General features: G+C 35.6%; 2 pseudogenes across 2 annotated transcripts; one reads left to right on the plus strand and one right to left on the minus strand.

Moving 5' to 3' along the window:
- The first annotated feature begins 626 nt into the window (after nucleotides 1-626).
- On the plus strand, nucleotides 627-11,463 carry LOC143549683 (uncharacterized; annotated as a pseudogene). Its single transcript, XR_013138174.1, has 21 exons — nucleotides 627-771; nucleotides 2,757-2,855; nucleotides 3,497-3,647; nucleotides 6,885-6,957; nucleotides 7,236-7,358; nucleotides 7,606-7,714; nucleotides 7,887-7,966; nucleotides 8,172-8,253; nucleotides 8,363-8,502; nucleotides 8,592-8,702; nucleotides 8,797-8,913; nucleotides 9,011-9,100; nucleotides 9,186-9,239; nucleotides 9,363-9,437; nucleotides 9,531-9,606; nucleotides 9,735-9,834; nucleotides 10,064-10,133; nucleotides 10,241-10,314; nucleotides 10,400-10,509; nucleotides 10,609-10,875; nucleotides 11,000-11,463. The product of XR_013138174.1 is annotated as an uncharacterized LOC143549683 (transcript).
- Nucleotides 11,464-15,638: 4,175 nt separating this feature from the next.
- On the minus strand, nucleotides 15,639-17,224 carry LOC143549676 (two-component response regulator ARR17-like; annotated as a pseudogene). The gene is made up of 5 exons (XR_013138172.1): nucleotides 17,113-17,224; nucleotides 16,882-16,939; nucleotides 16,048-16,125; nucleotides 15,890-15,959; nucleotides 15,639-15,783 (listed from the first exon to the last, which is right to left on the minus strand). The product of XR_013138172.1 is annotated as a two-component response regulator ARR17-like (transcript).
- Nucleotides 17,225-17,502: the final 278 nt, after the last annotated feature.

Consider the following 17,502-nt stretch of genomic DNA (forward strand, 5'->3'; position numbering starts at 1 on the left):
GTAACCAGTTTTCTAACTTTTCTGACTAACTAATAACAAGAAAACCTTGTCAGTGATTATCAAAAAAGTAAAAAAAAAAAAAACGTTTTGTCACATCAGTGCCACGTACGCATAAGAGCTATAACTAACTTCACGTCAACTAGAGGTGGGCAAATAAACTGGTTAACTTAACTGAAACCAAATCGGTTTAAAACTGATTGAAACCGTAGGTTCGGAACCGATTTGTAATTTTCTCTATCTAAACCCTTTAACCACACCGTAACCGGCCAAAACCAGAACCGAAACCGATCGTAACCTGATCAAGTACTGGTTTCAGTACGAACCGAAATGGATCATAAACCGGTTTTAGCTTTTATTCACTAAACCGAACTAGTTTTGAGTTTTAAAGCAATTTGTACACCTCTAACGTCATTGTCACTGTTACGTAGACATAGTGATGAAAGTGAAATCTAACGAGTACCAGTTTAACCGAAAACTAAATTATTACTGATAGAATAATAATAATAATAATAATAATAATAATAATAACAACAATAATAATAATACGATCTCCATTCCATTTCGTCTCCACTTCCTCCTGGTGTCTGCTCTCTCCGTAACGAATCAATCTTACAACTTCAGATCCATCGAATCGAATCAGTGTAAATGTTTAAATTCCTGAAGGATGTGGTGTCTGGATCTGGTGCCGGAGTGAAGGATTTGCCGTACACCATCGGCGAACCCTATTCATCCGCTTGGGGCTCCTGGACGCACTCTCGCGGCACATCTAAAGTAAAATCTGTTTATATTCATATGATCTGTATATCAAACTACGTATATTCATTGCGTAACGGTTGAAATCAATTATTATTCAATTCGTTCATTTGTATTGAATCCGTCTAGTGTTTGGTGTGACTGTGATGATAATTTAGTAGGATTAAGGTGCTGTGATTAGTTAGGGTTAGGTTAGTGCAGCTGATTTTGGAGTTAGGTGCTGGATTAGATTCAACTTTTATGATAGTATCAAGGAAGCATGATAAGATGTTAAGGTTATATATGAAAATTGGAATATCAATTGCACTTCTGATTCTTGTGTTGCGTAACCGAGTTAATCGTGTTGCGGAAATTGTTGAATTGGTTGATCTGTGATGAGTCAATGTAGTGTTTGTTGTGGAGGTTTGTGGAGTAAGGTGATTAGTTAGGGTTAGGTTATGACTTATGTTAGTGCAGTTGATTTTGGAGTTAGGTGTTGGATTAGATTGAAATTAGTGATAGGAAATATGTGATTACTGATTAAAAAGTTTTTTGTATAATTTTGTTTTTTAGTAGCTCGAATAGATCAGGTTCAAGGAATCATGATGCGTATATGAATTTTTGTATATTAATCGTGTTGCTGAAAATTATTGTTGAATTTGTTGATATGTATTGAATCTGTGTAATGTTTAGTCTGTAGGTTTGTGGAGTGAGGTGATAAGTTGGGGTTATGTTTTTTTTTATGATTTATGTTAGTGTAGCTGTTGCTGTAGTCAGGAATCAGGATCTGGCTTAGATTGAATTGTGCGGCTGAAGTTATTATTGAATCTGTTGATCTGTATGTGTGTAATTGTGGATGTGTATATGGTATTACGTGTATCGGTTGCAGTACTGGTTGTTGTGTGTTTGTGTTGCGTAACAGATTTAATTGTGTTGCTGAAATTCTTGTTGAATTTCTTGATTTGGATTGAAGCCGTGTAGTGTTAAGTGTGTAGGTTTGTGGAGTAAGGTGTTAGTTTAGTAGGATTAAGGGAGTGTGGTTAGTTAGGGTTAGGTTTTTGCTTTTATGATATATGACTGCACAGCTGTTTCTGGAGTCAGGTGCTGGCTGATAAAAAAAATTTGTGATTACTGATTAGAAAGTTTTTGCATAATTATGTTTTTAAGTAGCTCGAATAGATCGTAAGATAGTAGGAACAAGGAATCATGATAGTATATTAAGATTATATAATTTCTATTGATATGCTACTTGTGCATTTGGATCTCCTCTCGAGCATGGATCTGGGGCAGAAGTTCTATAGGATTAGCATATATTATGGACTGGATCAGAATTCTGAACATATATGTAACTCCGCTTCAAATCCTAACGAGTTGGTTGAGGAGCATATGAAAAATTCACAGCTAAGCATGCTTAGGTAGGAGTAGTATCAGGATAGTTGACCTCCTGGGAAGTCTCCACCAGGGCAGCCAATGACAAATTCGTGAGTTTTTGGATGGCAGTCTAGTGGGCCCCGGTGCAAAGCGGACATTATTGGTGGTACGAGGGACATGATGTTACATTACGAATGTGAGATTTGAAAGTTTCTTAGGGGTTTGGTGGTAGTATATAATAAAGTTTTATAATGCTGTTTAGGACATAGTGTGTAGGTTTATGGAGTTTCTTAAGCATTGAGTTTATGTAAGTAACATGTATAAGCATTCTAATGCTGTTTAAGACAAAATAATCTACTTTCATCTTTTTAAGATAGTTCTGTCATGTCCCACTAGTTACCTGGCTTTACTAAATACCAACTGAAAAGAACATTCCACTCATTTGGCCATTCTACTTATAACTGATAAGTTCACAATCACTGAAGGAGTAAACAGTAAAACTTCATTTAATTTCACTAAACTACAAATCGATTGAACTTGTCAAACATATTTATTGACTGACAGTTGGCACACTGATATGAATGAGATTAACTGATTTAGATCATAACATAAGCATGTATTCTAATGTTATTGTTTGGTGTTCGTTTCTTCAGGATGATGGATCACCAGTATCAATATTTTCTATTACAGGAAGCAGTGCCAATGACGGGCATTTAGCTGCTGCACGTAATGGTGTCAAACGGCTTCGAACAGTAAGTTACCTGTCACAAGTTATTTTTTGTGAAATTTGTGTTGGCTCGTAGTTGGGCTTGAACCTTTTCTGGGAGTCATATCTGCTATATGATAGAGTTTCATTCATTCATTGTTAACTCTTATCAGTAATGCTATTATAATTTTGAGGTCATTAAAGATAATGTTAATTAATCATTTTTTCTTGAGAATTTTTGATATTTTGGTAATTTGACACCCATGGTGCAATCATATAGTATTTTTTTCATGTTCATTTGAACTCGAGATCTATTTTTGAGGTTCACTGGGTAATATGATGAGTTATCATATTTTCGCTCCAACATAAAAGTCCAATATCAAGTTCCTTATATCTTCGTCATCATTATGGAGGTGTATATATGAATTTCTAATCATTTCAACTGCATCAATGTGTTTTTCTTTCATGTATCATTATTTCAAATTTGCTTTTAATCTGGAGTGTTTGGTTTGTATCTTTGTGTCAAATTATAAAAATTTTGCAATTCACAGTCGAGCTTTGTTTTTTTTATAATCACTGAAAATCTATTGTTGAAAATGGTGGGTGGGGGCTGAATACTTTCATTGCAACTCTTGTAATTGTTTTCTGTTTGTCTAAGCAAACATGTAAAACTTTTTTATATTTCAGGTCAGGCACCCAAATATATTGTCATTTCTTCATAGTACCGAGACCGAGATATCTGATGGGTCATCCACAAAGGTTGTTATTTATATTGTGACTGAACCTGTATGCCACTGGCGGAAAAGATTAAGGAATTAGGATTAAAAGGCACACAAAGGTACAGTCTCATTTTTCGGCTGGATTCTTGGTTTTTGTATCTTTACTCTTGCTCTTAAGTCCTAGGATTGGTTCACCTCATTTTAATTTTTGATAGTTTGGATAGATTACATCTTTTTCAATTTTTTCTTTATTTTAAATCTTCTCTTTGTAAGGTGCAGTGTGGATTATTATATGATAGTGTTGTTAACGCTCTTGTATTATTTTATTTTGCTTAATATAGACATATAATAGCTTTATAGTTATATAGCCTTAAGGGGAGGATCGGAACAATAACATTTGAGGTCTACCACGAATATTGTTGGGTTATGAAGGCCTTTGGGCCGGTTTTATTAGAAGGCCCGGTTTTGGCTCCTAATTATGTTTAACCCTAATCTTGTTTATTATATATATCCCATCATGTAATTGTAATCTTGGTTCTGAGCTAATAAGAAAACCTAGTTGCAGCCCGTGGACGTAGGTCCCCTCGCGGGGACCGAACCACGTTAAATTCTTGTGTCGTTTATATTTTCGTTTATGTGTGTTTATCGTTGTGCATGTGTGTGCTGTTTCGCTTCCGCGCGCCGCTTTGTTCCTAACAAGTGGTATCAGAGCTTTGGCTCGTTGTTTACACACGGTTTTGCACGGGTATCGATCGGAAAAAAAAAAAAAGGTAGAAGAGGCTGGTTTGAGAAGGGCTGCTACAGTGCGCCGCTACAGTGCCGCGGTGAACAGTATCCGGCATGAACAGTGTTTCCGGCCGTGAACAGTGATTCCGGCGGTGAACAGTATTGTCAGAGATCTTCGTTTTTCTGGTTAACAGGGCTGTTCGGGGCTGTTTTTCAGGGCTGTTTGGGACGGTTTTCCGGGTGATTTTGCAATTAGAATTCCTGTTTTGGACTTCTTGGAGTTGCAGGTTTCACTCGGGCGTTGCAGGTGAAGCACCGGGTCGGGTGTTTCGGGTTTTAGGGTTTTTCTTTGGAGGTTGCTCGGCTTCAGGGAACCGGGTTTTGTGAAGACCATTTAGGTTCGGGTTCAGATTTGTTTGCAAGAGATTAGTCTGAGGTAACTTTATATAGTTTATTTACAGTTAGTTGATTTATCGGTTATTGCAAGAGCAAATCGGTTTATTTGGCAGTGTTCTGTTGAACAATCGTCAAGTTTAGGCCCGTGCCCTTGTTGTGTCTGTTCACTGTTTTCGATTTGTTCTCGTTTGTTATTGTTATAACTGAAGACGAGGTGGTTATGATCGGAATGTTTGACGGTTTGGATTTTGGTTGATTGGTTTGTCATGTGAACTTGGATATAGTACTGGTGATGGATAAACTTGGAGAAAATGGAACCAGCGGGTGTGCTGGTGACGGCATAAGTGAAAAAAAAAAATGAGGTTAGTGGCAAGTCATGTTAACTATTGCTCGTTTGGATGATCTTTCGGTTAGGGTTTGAGTTAACTGATCGTGTGTACGGTCATAGAACCCTTGGTACCGCTTGATTTCATGAAAGTTCTACTGTTGTTATAGCTGTTTGCCTGTTAGCTGGTTCGAAACTGTGATTATTACTTCTTGTTCGTTTGGAATTGTGAAGTTATATCTTGTTTGGTGGTGATCAGTGGTACACCATTTGAGAGGTTCATAATCTCGTGTTGGGTAAAGTTATTTGCCGGGATAGTACGAGTGGGGTTCATCTCATGGAGTGTTGGTGTGGCATGGGTTGGGATAACAGGAACAGTGGGAGCTGGGCATAGTCGACTTGGTAGGTTGCGTAGAGGTGAGACATTTTAAGAGTCGATGTCGAAAGGTTTGGAATTCTGCTTTTGAGAATGTATCTGGGGTTGATGCATTGAGACTCAGTGAAGGCGGTGAAGACTCTTGGGTTCAAGATTCTAGTTTGCTTTATTTCTTGTTACTCACTTCAATGAAACATTTGTTGAATCTTTTAGTTAAAGACTTTTGGAAGATACGGTCTCTGTATCGTCGGAAGAAGTGAACCAACTTCCGAGTTATAAGGTCTTGGCTCGCTGAATCGGGTAGAGCTAAGGGGTTTCAGTTTGCAGACATGAAGCCTGGAGCCACAGTGATGTTAGCTTGAGCGTATTCGGAGGTCTGAACATGTTCGGGGTTTTGGTAACAGTGGGAGCACGCGGTGTGTTCTAGGTTTGTTTCCAAAGGGACGTTGAGTTCGGAAGACTGGGAAATCCGAATGTGAAAATCTCTCCTGGTATAGTCTGCTGATTTTTGGAGAGTGATTATCCTCTGGAAGTCTTTGGAGCCGGTAGTGTGAGTAAGTGAGGGCCGGTTAAGATTGAGGATGAGCCATTGGCGGGTTTTGTCATGGCTGGGTCTGTGATGACCGGATTGGAGCTCTCGGGAGCTTCAATGGGCCTTTCAGGTAACTGATGGGAAGGGGCGCTGCAACTGGTGTGGATTGGTAGAAATCTTAGTTTGTTCCTAGAGAACTGGAGGCTTGGAGAACTTCTTTTGTTGAAGTTTTAGCTTGTTCTTGGAACTGGAGGCTTGGTTGATTTCTATTACTGAAGATTACTAGAGTTACTGGATGAATGAGATTGTTATATTTACTTGGATGGCAGGCTGGAATTTATCGCAAGGCCTTCAAGTGGGAGATTGTTGGGTTATGAAGGCCTTTGGGCCGGTTTTATTAGAAGGCCCGGTTTTGGCTCCTAATTATGTTTAACCCTAATCTTGTTTATTATATATATCCCATCATGTAATTGTAATCTTGGTTCTGAGCTAATAAGAAAACCTAGTTGCAGCCCGTGGACGTAGGTCCCCTCGCGGGGACCGAACCACGTTAAATTCTTGTGTCGTTTATATTTTCGTTTATGTGTGTTTATCGTTGTGCATGTGTGTGCTGTTTCGCTTCCGCGCGCCGCTTTGTTCCTAACAAATATAGTAATTAAGCCATCAATTTCATCTGATATGAATTGTTGCAGATGCTCACATGTTGCCTCTTGTGTTCATATTCAGTTATTCATCTATGACTCTATGTTCTGTACTTCTGTCATCTTTTGACTGTGGTTAGGTTTAATCTACTTTAAATATAGTCAGTTACTGAACTTGCTCACATGAAACCTAACCACTCAGTTGTGCTATCCAAAGCACATATCTGTCATAGGCTAGACTCCTATTACATCTTCTTAGTCATCTTTATGTCTTTTTATGGCCTCTGCTATTGTTGTGCTTTCAGCTGTCTGACTGTCTCTAAATTTACTGCCTCTCATTTTACTGTTTTTTTACAACAGGAATGAATATTATGCTTGGGGCCTGTATCGCATAGCAAAGGCTGTGAGCTTTCTTAATAATGATTGCAAACTTGTAAGTATGGTTATTCTTAATGCTATTTTAAACAGGTTGCCAGATTGATGCTTCATGATGTCAGCTTAGTGGGATATGCGTAGTTTTTTTTTCCGTTGTAAAGGATGGCATGCTTTTGTTTGTTTCAACATACATAGAAGTCCCTGCATTTTAAAATTTAATCAAGATATGGACATAGTCTAAGACTCTAAGTTGTTTGGAACTTTATGGTTTCTTTCAAAAACATTGTTTAAGATGCTTGAAGAATTGATGCCTCTCTCATTTCCTGTTTCATCTAGGTGCATGGTAATGTTTGTCTGGAAAGTGTGGTGGTTACTCCAACTTTAGACTGGAAGTTGCATGCTTTTGATGCTCTTTCAGAGTTTGATGGGAACAATGAAGTCTCTACAGGACCTATGTTGGTATGCCTTGACTCACATATATTCATCATCTACATATGCATTGCTTTGTGTGATGGAATCCTTGTTTTAAAATACAACATAACACAATGTAAAATACCTTTTAGAAGCATCCTGCTTAAAGTGGAAGTGGGTCTTTTCTCCTTATTTAGATGAGCTTTTCAGCTCCCTTTTTTATGGGGAAATAGAGCATAGCAAAATGCATACTTTGTATTCTGATTTCTGAACCATATTTCATTTGTGAATCCAGCAATATGAATGGATTGTTGGCTCACAATACAAACCAATGGAGTTGGCAAAATCAGACTGGGCAACAATCAGGAAATCTCCACCGTGGGCAATTGATTCTTGGGGTTTAGGTATGCTTTAATTGCCTCATTTCTTATTTAAAGATGACTTTCTTTTTCTGAACTTATTGCCACCTCTTGTTGGGTTGATTGGTTATATGGGAGATATAAATTTTTGAGTATATTATTGGAAAATGAGTTATATGCGCATATAATTTACTATTGATGTGGGATTTGTTGCCAGGCTGTCTCATGTATGAGATTTTTACGGGTTCGAAACTGAGCAAGACTGAGGAGCTGAGGAATACAGGTTCAATACCAAAGGTCAGTATGCCATCATCGTTGATGAGAGTAACATTTAGATGCTCTCTTCTTCCTGTGAAATGTCATTTATGTTTCTAGTTATGTTGAATGTATATGGAACGTGACACTATGAGTCTGTGTTTGCTTACACCTTGTCTGTTTTAAGTTTTTTTTGGCAATTTGAATATTCATTTTCATCTTGGTCTCCCTATTTCCTGTCTCACAGTCTCTACTTCCAGATTATCAGCGACTCTTGAGTTCTATGCCTTCTCGCAGGTTGAATTCATCAAAGCTTGCTGAGAACTGTGGTTAGTTATATTGCTCATCTTTAACTTCTACTTATTGTAAATAAAAAGTTATTATTCAGACTATAGATTGTAAATATATGATACCTAAATTTCAAACTTGTTATGGCAGAGTATTTCCAGAACAAGTTGGTGGATACGATTCATTTTATGGAAATACTTAATTTAAAGGACAGTGTCGAGAAGGATACATTCTTCCGCAAGCTTCCAACTCTAGCAGAGCAGCTACCTCGTGAAATTGTTCTTAAGAAGGTATTGTGTATAATAATTAGTGCTATAATGTTTTACTACAACACTGCAATGTCATCTGTCAATATGGTGTTTATCTTTTGGGTTGGCAGTTACTTCCTTTGCTAGCTTCTGCCTTAGAATTTGGCTCAGCTGCTGCGCCTGCTTTGACTGCATTTTTAAAATTGGGTGCTTGGCTTCCATCATAGGACTTCAATAAAAAGGTTGTCTTCTGTTACACTTGGTGTTTGACGTTATGACATGTTTCAGTGATTGTTTTTATATATTGATTATCTTGAATTTTGGTTATTAATGTAGGTCCTACCAACTATTGTGAAACTTTTTGCTTCCAATGATCGAGCTATACGAGTTGGTCTCCTGCAGCATATTGATCAGTATGGGGAGTCTTTTTCAGCTCAAGTTGTTGATGAGCAAGTAAGAGTTAGTTATTCTAGCTGTACATATTCACTGGCAAAAAGCTGAATGATCTCACCCTGTTTTCGTTATATTAACTGTTATTGCTTGTGATTAGGTCTATCCACATGTCGTTACCGGTTTTTCAGATATGTCTGCTTTTCTGCGTGAGTTGACTCTTAAATCCATGCTTGTTCTTGCTCCAAAGGTATTTTCATCTCTCTCTGTGTGTGTATCTGATCTTGTTTTGTTAAGTGTCTTACTAAATGTATGTTTTTACTATTAACTTGCAGTTGTCTCAACGTACTTTGTCTGGTTCACTTTTAAAATATCTTTCAAAGCTCCAGGTAACACTCTTATTTTGCTGATATTGTTCTCATCTTAATAATAGCATTTCTTTTAGTAATTATGTCCATTTATTCAGCATGTTACTTTCCTCTGTTTTTTTATGTTTCTTTTAATGACTGAAGGTGGATGAGGAACCAGCAATCAGAACAAATACGACAATCCTACTTGGGAATATTGCCAGTCACCTTAATGAAGGGGTTAGTAAACTTGTTTGCATTCTTTTCCATCCTTTTTAAGCACACTTGATAAGTAAAATAACTGGAAATGAATCCATTTATGGTTCATTGCAGACACGAAAGAGAGTTCTGATCAATGCGTTCACGGTTCGTGCTTTGCATGATACATTTTCTTCAGCACGAGGAGCAGGTGAAATCGTTAACTTCTATTTTCTGATTATTTTGCTGAAACAGCTGACAGTCTGATTTCTAGAAACCTTTTTATGCTCTCATCTTTTCCTTAATGGTTATAAATGAACATTAGTTCTGTTGTGGCAGGTATAATGGCTCTTTGTGCAACCAGTTCTTATTATGATGCCCAAGAGATCGCAGCTCGTATACTGCCAAACGTTGTTGTGCTTACTATTGATCCTGACAGGTTATTATTCTTACTTTAGTAGGCGTATTTATTCATCTGCATGAGTGCATGTGCAATATCTTATGATCATATAATCTTATATTTTTCTAGTTTTGGGCTTTTGTTATCAAAATTTGTAGCTATAGTTCTTTTATCATGGCTATTTTTGGAAAGGAAAAAAACGGAAAAACATGTATTTTAGTGTAACATCTGTTGGAAATGACTAATTTGTTTTGCCTCTGTGCTGCAGTGACGTTAGAACAAAGGCCTTTCAAGCAGTTGAACAGTTTTTGCAGATAGTTAAGCAGTACCATGAAAAGGTTTGTATATGTTCAACATTGAATCATGTGAAGTATGTCTCTTATAAGTTCCTCATGTTTTAAAGTACTTGCATAAATAATTAAACGACGTGTCGGATATGTTGTAGGCATACGCTGGGGATGGCACCGAGGCTTCAGCTTCAGGAAGTACATCACTTCCAGGAAATGCCAGTATACTAGGGTACGCCGTACGCCTATTTTTAGTTTTTTACATAAATCAAGAATATTTGTTTAATTTCTAAAACTTCAAATATTACCTTACGCAGATGGGCTATGAGCTCTTTGACAATGAAAGGCAAACCGTCTGAACAAGCTGCACACGCACCCCCAAAATCAACCTCACCTCTTGTTTCCGCTGCCTCCAGTGCCAGCTCGGGTAACATTCCGTGTCATGATTTTGTTTCTTTACTTTTCATGCCATATTTTTTTTTTCATAAAGACCGATTACTGGTTTCTTTCATGATGATTATTACAGTTGTATCAGATATCCAAACTACAGCACTAGTGAGTAGGGCAAGTTCAGGTATTGATACTGTTTATCAAGACACGGATGATCAACCGGCACCCGCTTCACCTACCTCAACCGACGGTTGGGGTGAACTTGAGAATGGCATTCAAGATCACGAAAGTGAAAAAGACGGGTGGGATGATATGTTACCACTGGAAGACGAAAAGCCTGCACCCGCCCTTGCCAACATTCAAGCTGCTAAAAAACGGCCCGTCATACAGTCAAAGCCACCAGGTAATGCTAATAATATTATCAAAACCATAATTGTCCTTCATAACTTACAAACAAAAACCACAATTATTATTTTTATTGTTATTATTATTATTAATATTAATTTATTTAATTATTTTTGCAACAGCTTCAATTCCACGGCCGAGGTCTTCATCAAATGTCGGGAAAGATGCAGATGATGATTTATGGGGTTCAATTGCCGCCCCGCCTCCAAAAGTGGATGCAAAGCCTCTAAATGGGAACGCGAGTGCTACTACTATTGATGATGATGATCCATGGGCTGCTATTGCAGCACCTCAACCAACCACTAGGGCTAAGCCTTTATCAGCTGGTCGAGGCCGGGGGTCTAAACCTACTGGTCTGAAATTGGGAGCGCAGAGGATAAACCGGGCGTCTTCGACTCAGAAGTTTTGAGACAGGAAAGTGATACTTTTATCTATAGTTGAAATTTATTTGAACATTTAGGTTTTGCATAGTTGTATATTTGTGGAAAATAATGTGTGTATCCTTGCATTGTTTTCTTTCATTAACTTCACGATTTGAAAATCGGAATTATTTTATGCGAGCAGTTAAAAGATGTTTGCTGTGAAACTGACAAATATAAGTTGAATGTGTTAAAACCAAACACCACGATCTCAACGTAACACAACTATTCTACATGAATACGGGTTACGTCTCATGCTTATAACAAAGCTGTATGTTTCATGTACCTAGGAGAAATTATGAAGACTCGTTTACTAACTTTAGTTATAAAATTATATAAAATTACTTGTGTATTTTATTAAACTCCTTTATTATCTCTTAAATACAAATCAAGAATTGCAAGCCATACTTTTTAGAATTAAGTTTTTTTTTTCTGGATGGTGCGACTTTGATGTTGATTTTATTATACGCCTTAATAATACTATATTTTTTAGATCACCTGTTGTGGGCGATATTAGCTATTATGAGAAACTTTGATACATACTTGATTTATCATTTTCTTGATTTATTCTTTTGAATCAAAAACCCCACCAGGGGCCCACTATGCCAAAAGCGAGAGAAACCCCATCCCTCTCTTTCCTTTTATCGTCCCCATGTCGCCGATTTGAATCTCTATACGTGCAATTCCCTCGATGCCAGAAGATGTTTCAAATTCATTTCTTTCCTTTGAATATAGGATATAGTAATATTTCTTACATTTATGAGGCTAACCAGTAGACCATATATCTGAATATTATTCATCATTTTTTGATTCAATTTAAACCCACATGCGACAAAGCCAAATCAAAGCCTTTAATGTCCTTGGACACACCACCCCGTCAACGAGCGTTGGAGAGAATTAGGGGGGGTGGGCTATGGAACCTCAACCAATCGCCAATTTTTTTCTTTTTAGTTAAACTATAGCGTGATAGTTAAACCGTGTTTCATAAAAAATCCAGTTATAATATAATTTAAAGTTGTGTTTTAAGCCTTCCAACTTTCAAAAATACACGTTGAAAGAAGGATATTGTAGCTGCTAAATCCATCAGTGAACTATAAAAGTCCATATAAATTTATATAAAAAATAGAATTACAAAAAGACACCACTTTTTTATATATTACAAAAGTCAAACAAATAAAAGGGTAGAGGTAACCTTTGTACATGATCAACACGTATGACTACTGAGTAACAATCTAACCATCCAACGGCTGATATCGGTGCCACGTATGAATCTAGATCACATTCCAGACGGTCATGCTGATCATCCTAACATTTGCTTCCCATTTAAGTTTTATTATTTATTATACCAACTCTTCGTCTCTATAGATTCAAGCAACCTAAAAAAAGATCTACACACTTACCAGTAAGTACTTGTTTTTGTTTATTTTTGTAATTAGGTGTTGATGATTTCGGTTATTAGTTTTAAGTAAATTTATGTTAAGTTTCTTATTAAGTTTTTGTGTTTTTTTACTTTATGTTAATTTTGATGCTTTGATTTGATCAACTTGATGCTAGTTATTAATTTTGACTAGTCATTTAAAACTGTGTTGATATTAGTAGTTTTCAAAATATTTTGAGTTGATATGGGTTACCGTTGGGTTAACGGGTGTCCCATGTCAGCTCATTTTAATGAAACCGGTTAGAATGGCTAGGTTGGTGTAATTTTTCAAACGAGGTCAGCTCATTCTAACCGCTTTAACATGCTATAACTGTTATGCACTTACGTGCGTGTAAGGTGTTGGTACGCATGTAACACGGAATCGTAATCTTAAAAATGCCAGTAATGTGACTCTGGTACGTGATTAAACGATGCTAGTTAGTTTTGTGGAAACGCTGGGTTAACCGCTCACCATGGCCGGGTTACTACGTGGCACTGGACAAGTCCTTCCTAGTGTAGAGTGGTCCACGGTCCCCGGCCCAATCATTTTGTAGGCCCAAATTTTTTTTTTAGAAAAAAGTATATATTTTATCGGAAAAAAATGTGTATTTTTAATGTTTAAACGCAATTACTTAACTCATTTAAACCTATTTTTATATAATTTTTTTTGCACAACCCAAATTATAATCAAAATAAGCTAATTTAAAATTTTAATTGTTTAAACCCAATAAAAACACTTTTAATTAAGGCCTAAAAAATTTTAACGATTCTTCCAGGCTCGGTACCAAATAACTGTTTTTGAGTTGACCAATTCTGACTAAACCATCCTAACCCAAACTCATTCTGACTTGTGACCCGAACCTATATCTGACTCGTTTGCCAGTCCTTGTACGTTATTCTTAGTTAACGAATAGTGAGTAAAATCTGCTCTTTACTTATTACTTTTTGTAATTCATATACAGTCTTGAGGTTTAACCAACACAAGAGAGAATTGAAGATGTACAACCACGGCCGTCCGCCTCCACCACCGCCTCTGGGTTATTATCCCCATCATCATGAAGGTCCACATGATAATATATGCACGTTTTGTTGCTGGCCTTTAATGACGGTGACGTCGATATTGGGCGGTTGCATTTCGTGTTTTTGTTACCCGGTTCTTCGTTGTTTCGGGTTGGATCGTCATTATCCTCCTCCACCGCCACATTATCACCGGTACTAATAACCATGTATGTTCATTGTTTGTGTGTTAGCAGAAGTTAAGGATGTTTTATTTGATTTTACTTTTAAGACAAACGATGTTGTTGTGTTGGTAAATGTGGAAATAATTAGACATTTGGATCTTAATGGTTATGTTATCAAACAGTGGAGCAAATATATTATTAGACTATATAATCATTAGGTATTATAAGCGTAAGCCCACGAGTCCACCTTAGATGATTAGGGTTTGAATATCATTATAATATAATTAGGGTTTAAATATTATTATAATATATACACTTATAATACCTAATGATTATATAGTCTAATACATATATGTAAGAATCATGAAGATTTGGGTGACCAAATGAGATCAAATCGAGCTAATTTTTTGTTTTAATTACATAGCTAGTTATAGAATTAGAAGATATGGTAAAAATTTGTCTAGATAATATTCATATATACTGTATGTTGTGAGTATTATAACAAATTAACAAAAATTTAAGTGTGTCAAAATTTTGTAACAAGTGGCAAAGCTTGAAATAAGACGGGGGGGGGGGGGTGGATTCAAAATGTATACAAAATTTCACATACGAAGGTGGCTGGGCTCAAATTTTCGGCCAATAAGGGCTACGTTTACACTACGTATAAAAATTTTGCCCGAAAACGGCTAAATTTTATACTACGTATAAGACATTTCGGCCGAAAACGACTAAATTTTACACTACGTATAAAAAATTTGGGCCGAAAACGACTATATTTACATTACGTATAAAAAATTTCGGCCGAAAACGGGTAAATTTATACTACTGCATAAAAAACAGGGGGAGCCGGGGCCACCCCGTGCCCTAAGCAATCTTCGCCACTGTTTGTAACAAAACATTTTTATCATACTAATTAGTAAATGCCAACGAACATAAAGGCAAAACTATCATCGATTAGGATGTGTTGTGGAAGGTGTGAAATGTGACATGTTAATTTGTTATGGTGTTGCGGAGGTGTGAAATGCGACATGCTTATTTTGTTATGGTGTTGCGGAGGTGTGAAATGTGACATGTTAATTCGTCACGTGTGTGATATTATGTAGATAATGAGTTTCATGTTTCAAGTCAAGTTACATATTTTGTGGTGTGATGAAATAAAATAATTGGTTTGATTTACAAGCTTTGGGATGATGTATGTCCGTATTTTAGACGGAGCAGATGTATGTAATCGAATATCTCAAATTTAATGGTTATGTTTTTAAACCAATTAATATCCTATGAACCTGTCCACATTAACGACTACATAAAGATTTATTTAATTAATGTTTATTTATAAACAAAATCCGCTCCAACAATAAGCTAATTACTCGACTTTAAAGACGATTTTATAATGAATAGAAGATTTATGTGAGAATCGCGAATATTTGAACAAAAAAATGAGCGTGATATTTGTTTAAACTTCAAGGATAATGTCCTGATATGGGTCTAAAATTGTTTAAACTTCAAACGTCATAATCGTATCGTATTCCAAATAAAAATAGAAGCATACCGTTTTGTGATTTACATACTAATTATAAATATAAAGGATATGATCAATACAATTCATATTTATCAACACTTAAAAGAGGGGGCAAAAATTGTTAAAAAATTATAACAATAACTAATTAACTATTTAAAATAATAGTCTTACAAAATGCTAAACAAAGATCTAGTTTAAATAAATATAAAAATAAAACCCAACCAACATAAACTGAAAAATATTTACACCCAAATCATCATATCATATCCTTATAAACTTTAAACATTTTGTTAATTGGCATCTCAACATCTTCACATCTGCTAACTTCAATGGCTTCAAAATGAACCTTTCTGCTCCTTTCTCTAAACATCTAAATCATTCATAAACAAATAGAATATATTATTAATATTATCAAGATTATTGTTACTATTATAACATATTAACATTTTATAAAATAATGAAAACAAGAAACCTACTCGTTTATTCGATTCGGGATGTCTCCGCAGACATTATCACCACCGGAACATCCTTCAACATGGATGATTCCTGTTTATAATTGTCAAATAAAGTTATTAAAACACATTTTTTTTCGTATATTTGATAAAAAAATTATTTACAATAATAACAATATTACCTTGATTTTCTGAAGAAGTTCATATCCTGTCATTCCTGGCATGCAGTAATCTGTAATTATCATATTTACTTTTGCACCCTGCCACAATTCACAATTACATTTTTTACTCTTCTGGTTTCCAATACAAAATTACAAATTACAAAACAAACATGTCGGAGAGATGTTAAAAAAGTTAGCGGCTCGCTCAAAGTTCGCTTTGAAAAAGTTTGTATTTAGACGAACCGAGCCTGAGCCAAGATCAGCCAAGCTCGGCTCGTTGCATTAAAATTTTTAAAAAAGATAAAAATAATAGCCATGTCGATATAAATTCTCATCATCATCATCATCATCATCATCATCACATCGTACTCAGTATATCCCACCAATAGCAATGCTAGTCGATATAAATTCTCTTAAATATAAATTTTGTATTAGATGTATATCAAGAATTACATTTATGTTATTAATATATCAATATTTGTAAAAAAAAATATAAAATATAATAACAAACTGGCTTGAGCTTATAACAAGTCATGCTTGGGCTTGATTTTTCAACTCGATAAAGCAAATGAGTCGAGCTCAAGCCAAGCTTGGCCACGGCTCGCCTAGTTGGCTTTTAAAAAGTTATAAAAGAAAAAAACAACAAAAGTAATAAACATAATCTTTTAAATTCTATTAATAATAAATTTTGTACGTTAGAAATTTTACTTTTCTCTTTGATAAACAATATTTGTAAAGAAAAAAACCACAAGTAAAGCTCGGCTCGATTTTTAAGTAAATAAACGAGTTGGGACCAATCCGACCCATTTAAGTTCGATCTCAAGCTCGATCCTAAGCTCGTAACTTTGTGCTTACCTTGCCATTGAACTGACTCTGTTGCTGATTTTCCTTCAAACCTAAATACTCCAAAGCTCTATTGCATTTTCAGCTACTGTCACTACAACCAATGTCAATTATATATTAATATAATATAATATAATATAATATAATATAACATAATCACATAAATATTAACCAACAAAAAAAACACAAACTAATACGTGCATGCTAATCATATTACCTCTACACGACGACGTCTTAGGCAACCTCTCAAGGAGCTTACGATCGATGATATTATCATCGACTGCTAGCACATGAGGCACATCTTCTTCACAATACTCCATTGACATATGAAATGATAAAACAAAATAATCAGTTGAGACTTATAGTACAAGTTTTAAAACAAATGATGTTATAATGTGAGCATATATATATGAGGACAATAGAATATATATATATATATATATATAGAGGATCAAATACAAAGTCACAAATATTTCGTGATATCTTCTTTTGGTTTATCTTGATTCGATCCACTGGCCCACACATATCCAATTCATATTATTCTTTTTATGTTATTATTATTATTATTATTATTATTATTATTATTATTCTCTCTCTAGGCTTTATTTATAACATATATTCGTGCATACATAT

This window comes from Bidens hawaiensis, unplaced genomic scaffold (genome assembly GCF_021521415.1).
Source record: "Bidens hawaiensis isolate Kalapana, Puna unplaced genomic scaffold, B.hawaiensis_p1.1 tig00015748_1, whole genome shotgun sequence".
Taxonomy (NCBI): Eukaryota; Viridiplantae; Streptophyta; class Magnoliopsida; order Asterales; family Asteraceae; genus Bidens; species Bidens hawaiensis.